The sequence below is a fragment of the Pseudophryne corroboree genome, chromosome 11 (genome assembly GCF_028390025.1).
Source record: "Pseudophryne corroboree isolate aPseCor3 chromosome 11, aPseCor3.hap2, whole genome shotgun sequence".
In the NCBI taxonomy this organism is placed as follows: Eukaryota; Metazoa; Chordata; class Amphibia; order Anura; family Myobatrachidae; genus Pseudophryne; species Pseudophryne corroboree.
This window is the reverse complement of record NC_086454.1, coordinates 225,860,502-225,873,157: the sequence shown is the minus strand read 5'-3', so window position 1 is coordinate 225,873,157 and position 12,656 is coordinate 225,860,502.

The window sequence follows — 12,656 nt, the reverse complement described above, 5'->3', positions numbered from 1 at the left end:
CAAGTTCAAAGGGTTGCAGAACCTTGCACAACGTTGAAATCATTCTCCACTGCGCTTGAGACAGGTGCATTCCACCTCCTTTGCCTATATCGTGGCCAGATGTATAGGCTTGAATGGCCTTTTGCTGCTCCTCCATCCTCTGAAGCATATAGAGGGTTGAATTCCACCTCGTTACCACCTCTTGCTTCAGATGATGGCAGGGCAGGTTCAGGTATTTTTGGTGGTGCTCCAGTCTTCTGTACGTGGTGCCTGAACGCCGAAAGTGGCCCGCAATTCTTCGGGCCACCGACAGCATCTCTTGCACGCCCCTGTCGTTTTTTAAATAATTCTGCACCGCCAAATTCAAGGTATGTGCAAAACATGGGACGTGCTGGAATTTGCCCAGATGTAATGCACGCACAATATTGCTGGCATTGTCCGATGTCACAAATCCCCAGGAGAGTCCAATTGGGGTAAGCCATTCTGCGATGATCTTCCTCAGTTGCCGTAAGAGGTTTTCAGCTGTGTGCGTATTCTGGAAAGCGGTGATACAAAGCGTAGCCTGCCTAGGAACGAGTTGGCGTTTGCGAGATGCTGCTACTGGTGCCGCCGCTGCTGTTCTTGCAGCGGGAGGCAATACATCTACCCAGTGGGCTGTCACAGTTATATAGTCCTGAGTCTGCCCTGCTCCACTTGTCCACATGTCCGTGGTTAAGTGGACATTGGGTACAACTGCATTTTTTAGGACACTGGTGAGTCTTTTTCTGAGGTCTGTGTACATTTTCGGTATCGCCTGCCTAGAGAAATGGAACCTAGATGGTATTTGGTACTGGGGACACAGTACCTCAATCAAGTCTATAGTTGGCTCTGAATTAACGATGGATACCGGAACCACGTTTCTCACCGCCCAGGCTGCCAAGGCCTCAGTTATCCGCTTTGCAGCAGGATGACTGCTGTGATATTTCATCTTCCTCGCAAAGGATTGTTGTACAGTCAATTGCTTACTGGAAGTAGTACAAGTGGTCTTCCAACTTCCCCTCTGGGATGATGATCGACTCCCAGCAGCAACAACAGCAGCACCAGCAGCAGTAGGCGTTACACTCAAGGATGCATCGGAGGAATCCCAGGCAGGAGAGGACTCGTCAGACTTGCCAGTGACATGGCCTGCAGGACTATTGGCTTTCCTGGGTAAGGAGGAAATTGACACTGAGGGAGTTGGTGGTGTGGTTTGCAGGAGCTTGGTTACAAGAGGAAGGGATTTACTGGTCAGTGGACTGCTTCCGCTGTCGCCCAAAGTTTTTGAACTTGTCACTGACTTATGATGAATGCGCTGCAGGTGACGTATAAGGGAGGATGTTCCGAGGTGGTTAACGTCCTTACCCCTACTTATTACAGCTTGACAAAGGCAACACACGGCTTGACACCTGTTGTCCGCATTTGTGTTGAAATAATTCCACACCGAAGAGCTGATTTTTTTTGTATTTTGACCAGGCATGTCAATGGCCATAATCCTCCCACGGACAACAGGTGTCTCCCCGGGTGCCTGACTTAAACAAACCACCTCACCATCAGAATCCTCCTTGTCAATTTCCTCCCCAGCGCCAGCAACACCCATATCCTCATCCTGGTGTACTTCAACACTGACATCTTCAATTTGACTATCAGGAACTGGACTGCGGGTGCTCCTTCCAGCACTTGCAGGGGGCGTGCAAATGGTGAAAGGCGCAAGCTCTTCCCGTCCAGTGTTGGGAAGGTCAGGCATCGCAACCGACACAATTGGACTCTCCTTGGGGATTTGTGATTTCGAAGAACGCACAGTTCTTTGCTGTGCTTTTGCCAGCTTAAGTCTTTTCTTTTTTCTAGCGAGAGGATGAGTGCTTCCATCCTCATGTGAAGCTGAACCACTAGCCATGAACATAGGCCAGGGCCTCAGCCGTTCCTTGCCACTCCGTGTCGTAAATGGCATATTGGCAAGTTTACGCTTCTCCTCAGACGCTTTTAATTTTATTTTTGAGGCATTTTACTGATCTTTTGTGTTTTGGATTTTACATGCTCTGTACTATGACATTGGGCATCGGCCTTGGCAGACGACGTTGATGGCATTTCATCGTCTTGGCCATGACTAGTGGCAGCAGCTTCAGCACGAGGTGGAAGTGGAATTGATCTTTCCCTATTTTTTTAACCTCCACATTTTTGTTCTCCATATTTTAATGCGCACAACTAAAAGGCACCACAGGTATACAATGTAGATGGATGGATAGTATACTTAATGGATGACAAGTGACGACACAGAGGTAGGTACAGCAGTGGCCTACCGTACTGCTATATACAGTATAATAAATGGACCTGGTGGACACTGTCAGCAAACTGCTAAACTAGTATAAAAAAAAAGCCACCACAGGTATACAATGTAGATGGATGGATAGTATACTTATTAATGGATGACGAGTGACGACACAGAGGTAGGTACAGCAGTGGCCTACCGTACTGCTATATACAGTATAATGGATCTGGTGGACACTGTCAGCAGACTGCTAAACTACTAGTATTAAAAAAAAAGGCACCACAGGTATACAATGTAGATGGATGGATAGTATACTTATTAATGGATGACGAGTGACGACACAGAGGTAGGTACAGCAGTGGCCTACCGTACTGCTATATACAGTATAATGGACCTGGTGGACACTGTCAACAAACTGCTAAACTAGTATAAAAAAAAAGCCACCACAGGTATACAATGTAGATGGATGGATAGTATACTTATTAATGGATGACGAGTGACGACACAGAGGTAGGTACAGCAGTGGCCTACTGTACTGCTAAATACAGTATAATAAATGGACCTGGTGGACACTGTCAGCAAACTGCTAAACTAGTATAAAAAAAAAGCCACCACAGGTATACAATGTAGATGGATGGATAGTATACTTATTAATGGATGACGAGTGACGACACAGAGGTAGGTACAGCAGTGGCCTACCGTACTGCTATATACAGTATAATGGACCTGGTGGACACTGCCAGCAAACTGCTAAACTAGTATAAAAAAAAAGCCACCACAGGTATACAATGTAGATGGATGGATAGTATACTTATTATTATTAATGGATGACGAGTGACGACACAGAGGTAGGTACAGCAGTGGCCTACCGTACTGCTATATACAGTATAATGGACCTGGTGGACACTGTCAGCAAACTGCTAAACTAGTATAAAAAAAAGCCACCACAGGAGTGTTTTTCAGGCAGACAAACGTATACTGGTGGTCACTGTCAGCAAAACTGTGCACTGTACTACTGCTATAGCTGCTCCCCAGTCCCCACAATTAAGCAGTGTGAGCACTCAGCACAGATATATCATGCAGCACACTGAGCACAGATATGGTATGGAGCGTTTTTTTTCAGGCAGAGAACGGATAAAAAAACTGGTGGTCACGACTCACTTATCAGCAAAACTCTGCACTGTAATGTACTCCTCCTAACAGCTGCTACCCAATCCTCCCCACAATTATAGTAAAATAAAACAAGCAATCAGATCAACCAACTGTCTCGTATTAGTAGTAGTACGGAGAGGACGCCAGCCACGTCCTCTCCCTATCAATCTCAATGCACGTGTGAAAATGGCGGCGACGTGCGGCTGCTTATATAGAATCTGAATCTCGCGAGAATCCGACAGGGGGATGATGACGTTCGGGCGCGCTCGGGTTAACCGAGCCATACGGGAGAATCCGAGTATGGCTCGGACCCGTGTAAAAAGGGTGACGTTCGGGGGGGTTCGGTTTCTCGGAAACCGAACCCGCTCATCACTATAAAAAGGGTGTGATTTGTAAGGTGCAGGGACCAGTGAGGAAGTCGGCCACTGAAAAGACAGCGGCAGCTATCAATTAACTTAATTCAATGTGTCACAGAATGGAAAGAGAGGTGCCCCCCTTCAGAGCAGGAGCCCGGCGGCAGATGACTCCGTTGCCTCCCAGAGTTCTGCCTCTGCTCCCCTGCAGTGCACATGGTTTTGCCCAACTGCTAACAAAAATCCTGCTGCGATCAACTCAGAATTACCCCCTAAGTGCTGTTGGCATACAAGCGATTTGAAAATAACACAGAGGTAAATGGGGTTTAATGTTTAATGAATGGATGTTAGAAAAGGGAAAGGACAGTATTGTAAAATTAAAGGATACATTTATAGTAAAGAAACACAGACTAGGAGCATGATTTCCTCCAGTGGTGCTCAGCAGTGCCGAAGACTTGGGTATACCATGATTGAGGTTTGGTTAGAAGCAATATTGCTGGTGTTGGCTGATGCTGTATTTACTAGAGCTTTAGGGGTATATTCAATTGAAGTCGGATCCATTCCAACATGCATTTGTCGGAATGGATCTGACAACCCCTATTCACATCTCATCTCAATTCGACTTTTTCAAGTTGAATTGAGATGAGGGACCCAGAAAAGGAGAGGGGGGGGGGAGCCGCGGGGAGACCAGCGGGGGACAGCCGCCGGCAGACGCAGATCTGCGCTACAGTATCGCTGCAGGAGGATGTCACACAGCCGCCCGACCTCACGGCAGTGTCCACCCGGCTCCAGCAAGCGTGATCTCACTTGCTGGAGCCAGATGAAAGCTGCCGTGAGTGGCGCGGCTGTGTGACATCCTACTGCAGAGCTGTGCTGTAGCGCTGATCTCCCCTGGCTGCCCGCGGATGTCCCCCCATCTCCCTGCGGCTCTCCCCCCTCTCCTGTTCTAAGCCCTCATCTCAGTCCGACGTGTTTTTATGTCGGACTGAGATGGTCGAAAAGGGGGCCAAAACCTGTCGGTTTTGGCCCCGTTTTCGACACAAGCACGTGGATCGGCAGCTATTCCTCCGATCCACGTGCTTTTCGACAAGTCGAATTCATTGACTTGTCAAAAAATTTAGGGATTTATTGAATAGGTCGAATTAGGATTCGACCTTAAAAAGTCGAAAACTGTCGTCTTTTCGACAAACGGCAGTTTTTTACTTCAATTAAATATACCCCTTAGTGTTTTGTTAAAGACAGAGGAGCACATGTATTAACCTGGAGAAGGCATAAGGAAGTGATAAGCCAGTGATATGTGCAAGGTGATAGAAACCAGCCAATCAGCTCCAATATGTAAATTAACAGTTAGGATCTGATTGGCTGCTGCCTTTATCACCTTGCACATATTACTGTTTATCACTTCCTTATGCCTTCTCCAGGTTACATCTGCCCCACAGAGAGAGAACCTGATTGGGTCATCACTGGTTAGTCATAGGAGAGAGTCATCCTTTTAGTGAAAATGAGAAGTGAATCAGTATGTGTATGTTGATTTAAGTGCAGAGTCGGACATGAGGCAAGGAGAGGATGAAAGAAAGGAAGTTGTGGTCAAGGAGGAGAAGCAAGAGTTGAAATGGAAGCAGAGAGTATAAGGTGAAGGGAATGTCCATCACAGCGAGTAGGAGGTGGAATGAAAGATGATTTGTGACAGCAAAGACAGTGACAGTGAATTTGCCAGTGGGATTTCTGACATCACCTCGCTTGAGAGAAGGCAGGTCAATAGAAAGGAAATAATTGAGCCAGACAGTGTTTGTTTTGGAAATTGGGAAACTGGACCGTGGTGGTGATAAATAACAGCAACACAAAGTTGGAGATGAGATTAAACATGCAGAGTGTCAAATACAAAGTTGTTCAAAGTGTTATGGAGATGCACAAAACCCACAGGGCACTCTGATGCCCTTGTGTGTGGAGCATAGTAATCCCTTGTCTGTGGAGCATAGTAATCCCTTGTGTGTGGAGCATAGTAATCCCTTTATTAATGAATGCAATGTTTTAGAATATTAATACCTGAATCCTAGAATACTGTAATCCATGGTCACTGCTACCACTCAGCATTTCCAACCACTGTAAGCCTTTACCCTTAATTATAAACGATCACCACTCTGCAAAATTCATAACTCTCATACTTATATATGATTATAAGTGGTATAAATAGTATATTGCTCCTCAAAGACTAGAGTTCTGGAGCAATAAGAAAGGCTAATAAGATAAATCAATTACTTAAACAAGCAAAAATATGTACAATACTTAACAGAAGAAATGATAATGAAAATGTTCCAAAAGAGTGACAGTACATAAATGTACTGAAGCATTGAAAATAATATTGAGAATAATAGAAGCAACTGCCTTTTGTCTAAAGGAATTACTGTAGTTTAGCATAAAATAAGAATTTACTTACCGATAATTCTATTTCTCGGAGTCCGTAGTGGATGCTGGGGTTCCTGAAAGGACCATGGGGAATAGCGGCTCCGCAGGAGACAGGGCACAAAAAGTAAAGCTTTAGTATCAGGTGGTGTGCACTGGCTCCTCCCCCCATGACCCTCCTCCAAGCCAGTTAGATACTGTGCCCGGACGAGCGTACATAATAAGGAAGGATTTTGAATCCCGGGTAAGACTCATACCAGCCACACCAATCACACTGTACAACCTGTGATCTGAACCCAGTTAACAGTATGATAACAGCGGAGCCTCTGAAAAGATGGCTCACAACAATAATAACCCGATTTTTGTAACTATGTACAAGTATTGCAGATAATCCGCACTTGGGATGGGCGCCCAGCATCCACTACGGACTCCGAGAAATAGAATTATCGGTAAGTAAATTCTTATTTTCTCTATCGTCCTAGTGGATGCTGGGGTTCCTGAAAGGACCATGGGGATAATACCAAAGCTCCCAAACGGGCGGGAGAGTGCGGATGACTCTGCAGCACCGAATGAGAGAACTCCAGGTCCTCCTTAGCCAGGGTATCAAATTTGTAGGATTTTACAAACGTGTTTGCCCCTGACTAAATAACCGCTCGGCAAAGTTGTAAAAGCCGAGACCCCTCGGGCAGCCGCCCAAGATGAGCCCACCTTCCTTGTGGAATGGGCATTTACATATTTTGGCTGTGGCAGGCCTGCCACAGAATGTGCAAGCTGAATTGTATTACACATCCAACTAGCAATAGTCTGCTTAGAAGCAAAAGCACCCAGTTTGTTGGGTGCATACAGGATAACAGCAAGTCAGTTTTCCTGACTCCAGCCGTCCTGGAACATATTTTCAGGGCCCTGACAACATCTAGCAACTTGGAGTCCTCCAAGTCCCTAGTAGGTGCAAGGCACCACAATAAGCTGGTTCAGGTGAAACACTGACACCACCTTAGGGAGAGAACTGGGGACGAGTCCGCAGCTCTGCCCTGTCCGAATGGACAAACAGATATGGGCTTTTTTGAGAAAAAAACACCAATTTGACACTCGCCTGGTCCAGGCCAGGGCCAAGATCATGGTCACTTTTCATGTGAGATGCTTCAAATCCACAGATTTGACTGGTTTTAAACCAATGTGATTTGAGGAATCCCAGAACTACGTTGAGATCCCACAGTGCCACTGGAGGCACAAAAGGGGGTTGTATATGCAATACTCCCTTGACAAAATTCTGGACTTCAGGAACTGAAGCCAATTCTTTCTGGAAGAAAATCGACAGGGCCGAAATTTGAACCTTAATGGACCCCAATTTGAGGCCCATAGACACTCCTGTTTTCAGGAAATGCAGGAAACGACCGAGTTGAAATTTCTTTGTGGGGCCTTCCTGGCCTCACACCACGCAACATATTTTCGCCACATGTGGTGATAATGTTGTGCGGTCACCTCCTTTCTGGCTTTGACCAGGGTAGGAATGACCTCTTCCGGAATGCCTTTTTCCCTTAGGATCCGGCGTTCCACCGCCATGCCGACAAACGCAGCTGCGGTAAGTCTTGGAACAGACATGGTACTTGCTGAAGCAAGTCCCTTCTTAGCGGCAGAGGCCATAAAACCTCTGTAAGCATCTCTTGAAGTTCCGGGTACCAAGTCCTTCTTGGCCAATCCGGAGCCATGAGTATAGTTCTTACTCCTCTACGTCTTATAATTCTCAGCACCTTAGGTATGAGAAGCAGAGGAGGGAACACATACACCGACTGGTACACCCACGGTGTTACCAGAACGTCCACAGCTATTGCCTGAGGGTCTCTTGACCTGGCGCAATACCTGTCCCGTTTTTTGTTCAGACGGGACGCCATCATGTCCACCTTTGGTATTTCCCAACGGTTTACAATCATGTGGAAAAAACTTCCCGATGAAGTTTCCACTCTCCCGGGTGGAGGTCGTGCCTGCTGAGGAAGTCTGCTTCCCAGTTTCCATTCCCGGGATGAAACACTGCTGACAGTGCTATCACATGATTTTCCGCCCAGCGAAAAGTCCTTGCAGTTTTTGCCATTGCCCTCCTGCTTCTTGTGTCGCCCTGTCAGTTTACGTGGGCGACTGCCGTGATGTTTTTCCCACTGGATCAATACCGGCTGACCTTGAAGCAGAGGTCTTGCTAAGCTTAGAGTATTATAATTTTACCCTTAGCTCCAGTATATTTATGTGGAGAAAAGTCTCCAGACTTGATCACACTCCCTGGAAATTTTTTCCTTGTGTGACTGCTCCCCAGCCTCTCGGGCTGGGCTCCGTGGTCACCAGCATCCAATCCTGAATGCCAAATCTGCGGCCCTCTAGAAGATGGGCACTCTATAACCACCACAGGAGAGACACCCTTGTCCTTGGATATAGGGTTATCCGCTGATGCATCTGAAGATGCGATCCGGACCATTTTTCCAGCAGATCCCACTGAAAAGTTCTTGCGTGAAATCTGCCGAATGGAATTGCTTCGTAGGAAGCCACCATTTTTACCAGGACCCTTGTGCAATGATGCACTGTTTTTAGGAGGTTCCTGACTAGCTCGGATAACTCCCTGGCTTTCTCTTCCGGGAGAAACACCTTTTTCTGGACTGTGTCCAGAATCATCCCTAGGCACAGCAGACGTGTCGTCGGGATCAGCTGCGATTTTGGAATATTTAGAATCCACCCGTGCTGTTGTAGCAGTATCCGAGATAGTGCTACTCCGACCTCCAACTGTTCCCTGGACTATGCCCTTATCAGGAGATCGTCCAAGTAAGGGATAATTAAGACGCCTTTTCTTCGAAGAAGAATCATCATTTCGGCCATTACCTTGGTAAAGACCCGGGGTGCCGTGGACAATCCAAACGGCAGCGTCTAAAACTGATAGTGACAGTTCTGCACCACGAACCTGAGGTACCCTTAGTGAGAAGGGCAAATTTGGGACATAGAGGTAAGCATCCCTGATGTCCCCGGACACTATATAGTCCCCTTCTTCCTGGTTCGTTATCACTGCTCTGAGTGACTCCATCTTGATTTGAACCTTTGTAAGTGTTCAAAAAATTTTTTAGAATAAGTCTCACCTAGCCTTCTGGCTTCAGTACCACAATATAGTGTGGAATAATACCCCTTTTCCTTGTAGTAGGAGGGGTAATTTAATTATCACCTGCTGGGAATACAGCTTGTGAATTTTTTCCCATACTGCCTCCTTGTCGGAGGGAGACCTTGGTAAAGCAGACTTCAGGAGCCTGCGAAGAGGAAACGTCTCTACATTCCAATCTGTACCCCTGGGATACTACTTGTAGGATCCAGGGGTCCTGTACGGTCTCAGCGCCATGCTGAGAACTTGTCAGAAGCGGTGGAGCGCTTCTGTTCCTGGGAATGGGCTGCCTGCTGCAGTCTTCTTCCCTTTCCTCTATCCCTGGGCAGATATGATCTTATAGGGACGAAAAGACTGAGGTTGAAAAGACGGTGTCTTTTTCTGCAGAGATGTGACTTAGGGTAAAAACGGTGGATTTTCCAGCAGTTGCCGTGGCCACCAGGTCCGATGGACCGACCCCAAAAAACTCCTCTTCCTTTATACGGCAATACACCTTTTTGCCGTTTGGAATCTGCATCACCTGACCACTGTCGTGTCCATAACATCTTCTGGCAGATATGGACATCGCATTTACTCTTGATGCCAGAGTGCAAATATCCCTCTGTGCATCTCGCATATATAGAAATGCATCCTTTAAATGCTCTATAGTCAATAAAATACTGTCCCTGTCAAGGGTATCAATATTTTTAGTCAGGGAATCCGACCAAGCCACCCCAGCTCTGCACATCCAGGCTGAGGCGATCGCTGGTCGCAGTATAACACCAGTATGTGTGTATATACTTTTTATGATATTTTCCAGCCTCCTGTCAGCTGGTCCTTGAGGACGGCCCTATCTATAGACGGTACCGCCACTTGTTTTGATAAGCGTGTGAGCGCCTTATCCACCCTAAGGGGTGTTTCCCAACGCGCCCTAACTTCTGGCGGGAAAGGGTATACCGCCCATAATTTTCTATCGGGGGGAACCCACGCATCATCACACACTTTATTTAATTTATCTGATTCAGGAAAAACTACTGTAGTTTTTTCACATCCCACATAATACCCTCTTTTGTGGTACTTGTAGTATCAGAAATATGTAACACCTCCTTCATTGCCTTTAACGTGTGGCCCTAATAAGGAATACGTTTGTTTATTCACCGTCGACACTGGATTCAGTGTCCCTGTCTGTGTCTGTGTCGACCGACTAAAGTAAACGGGCGTTTTAAAACCCCTGACGGTGTTTTTGAGACGTCTGGACCGGTACTAATTGTTTGTCGGCCGTCTCATGTCGTCAACCGACCTTGCAGCGTGTTGACATTATCACGTAATTCCCTAAATAAGCCATCCATTCCGGTGTCGACTCCCTAGAGAGTGACATCACCATTACAGGCAATTGCTCCGCCTCCTCACCAACATCGTCCTCATACATGTCGACACACACGTACCGACACACAGCACACACACAGGGAATGCTCTGATAGAGGACAGGACCCACTAGCCCTTTGGAGAGACAGAGGGAGAGTTTGCCAGCACACACCAAAAACGCTATAATTATATAGGGACAACCTTATATAAGTGTTTTCCCTTATAGCATCTGTTTTATATATTTCTAACGCCAAATTAGTGCCCCCCCTCTCTGTTTTAACCCTGTTTCTGTAGTGCAGTGCAGGGGAGAGCCTGGGAGCCTTCCCTCCAGCCTTTCTGTGATGGAAAATGGCGCTGTGTGCTGAGGAGATAGGCCCCGCCCCTTTTTCGGCGGCCTCGTCTCCCGCTTTTAACGGATTCTGGCAGGGGTTAAATATCTCCATATAGCCTCCGGAGGCTATATGTGAGGTATTTTTAGCCAAAATAGGTTTTCATTTGCCTCCCAGGGCGCCCCCCTCCCAGCGCCCTGCACCCTCAGTGACTGCCGTGTGAAGTGTGCTGAGAGGAAAATGGCGCACAGCTGCAGTGCTGTGCGCTACCTTTAGAAGACTGAGGAGTCTTCTGCCGCCGATTCTGGACCTCTTCTTACTTCAGCATCTGCAAGGGGGCCGGCGGCAAGGCTCCGGTGACCATCCAGGCTGTACCTGTGATCGTCCCTCTGGAGCTGATGTCCAGTAGCCAAGAAGCCAATCCATCCTGCACGCAGGTGAGTTCACTTCTTCTCCCCTAAGTCCCTCGTTGCAGTGATCCTGTTGCCAGCAGGACTCACTGTAAAATAAAAAACCTAAGCTAAACTTTTCTAAGCAGCTCTTTAGGAGAGCCACCTAGATTGCACCCTTCTCGGCCGGGCACAAAAATCTAACTGGCTTGGAGGAGGGTCATGGGGGGAGGAGCCAGTGCACACCACCTGATACTAAAGCTTTACTTTTTGTGCCCTGTCTCCTGCGGAGCCGCTATTCCCCATGGTCCTTTCAGGAACCCCAGCATCCACTAGGACGATAGAGAAAAAGAGGTGGATAATCCCATTTCAACTGTCCAGGCTCAATATGATCTTGCTTACTGTAGTGGCCAGAAGGTGCGACCAGCAGAGGCAGCTGCAGTGCCGGGTCCAGTAAGAGGGAGTTGGAGTCTTTTGCGTAACATGATCTCAGTTAGGCAGTTGAACAGAGATGGAAACAGCAATGAAAGTTGAGCTCCGTTAGACCATCAGCCAAGATGAGATGGCAACAATGAAGTCAGAGGGACCAGCGGTTAAACAGATGTGAAACCAGAAATTTCAGTTGAGTTTTGTGGGTCCAACAGCCAAATAAAGACAGAAGATCCTTAGATCTGCCTTGTTCTTGGTATGATGTGGATTCTGATTGATAATGTGTAATTTAAGAGTCAGGTAGACCTAGAGCTAAGCCAATGTACAGATAAAGCTAACGGCCAACTGCATGCCAAGTTCCTCCTCCATCTTCATGTGTACCCTGTTCCAAACCCCACATAGATAGACACTCTGCAGAAAACACCCATTACCAAATACATTGCACAAAGATTTCCCTGTTACACTAATTGCACAGATCATCCCATTCATAATCACTTATACAGGCCATGTATTGGACCGTGCTAGTTTGCAGACCTCCTGTCCTCTACATGTTATGAATTCCCGTCAATGCTGTGTAATAAACCTCCACTCTGAATCTCTACATGACATACATGATCTGGCTAGAGACTGCAGGTGGGTTATTAGCCTTATGAGAAAATTCTACTTATGGTACATTGATTGCATATTGAATGGGTGGTCTTCTGTATGCCGAATGTCGGGATCCCGGCGCACAGTATACCGGCGCCGGAATCCCGACACCCGGCAAACTGACAACTATTCTCCCTCGTGGGGGTCCACGACCCCCCTAGAGGGAGAATAAAATAGTGTGGCGCGCGTGGCGCGCCACCGTGCCCGCACCGTGGC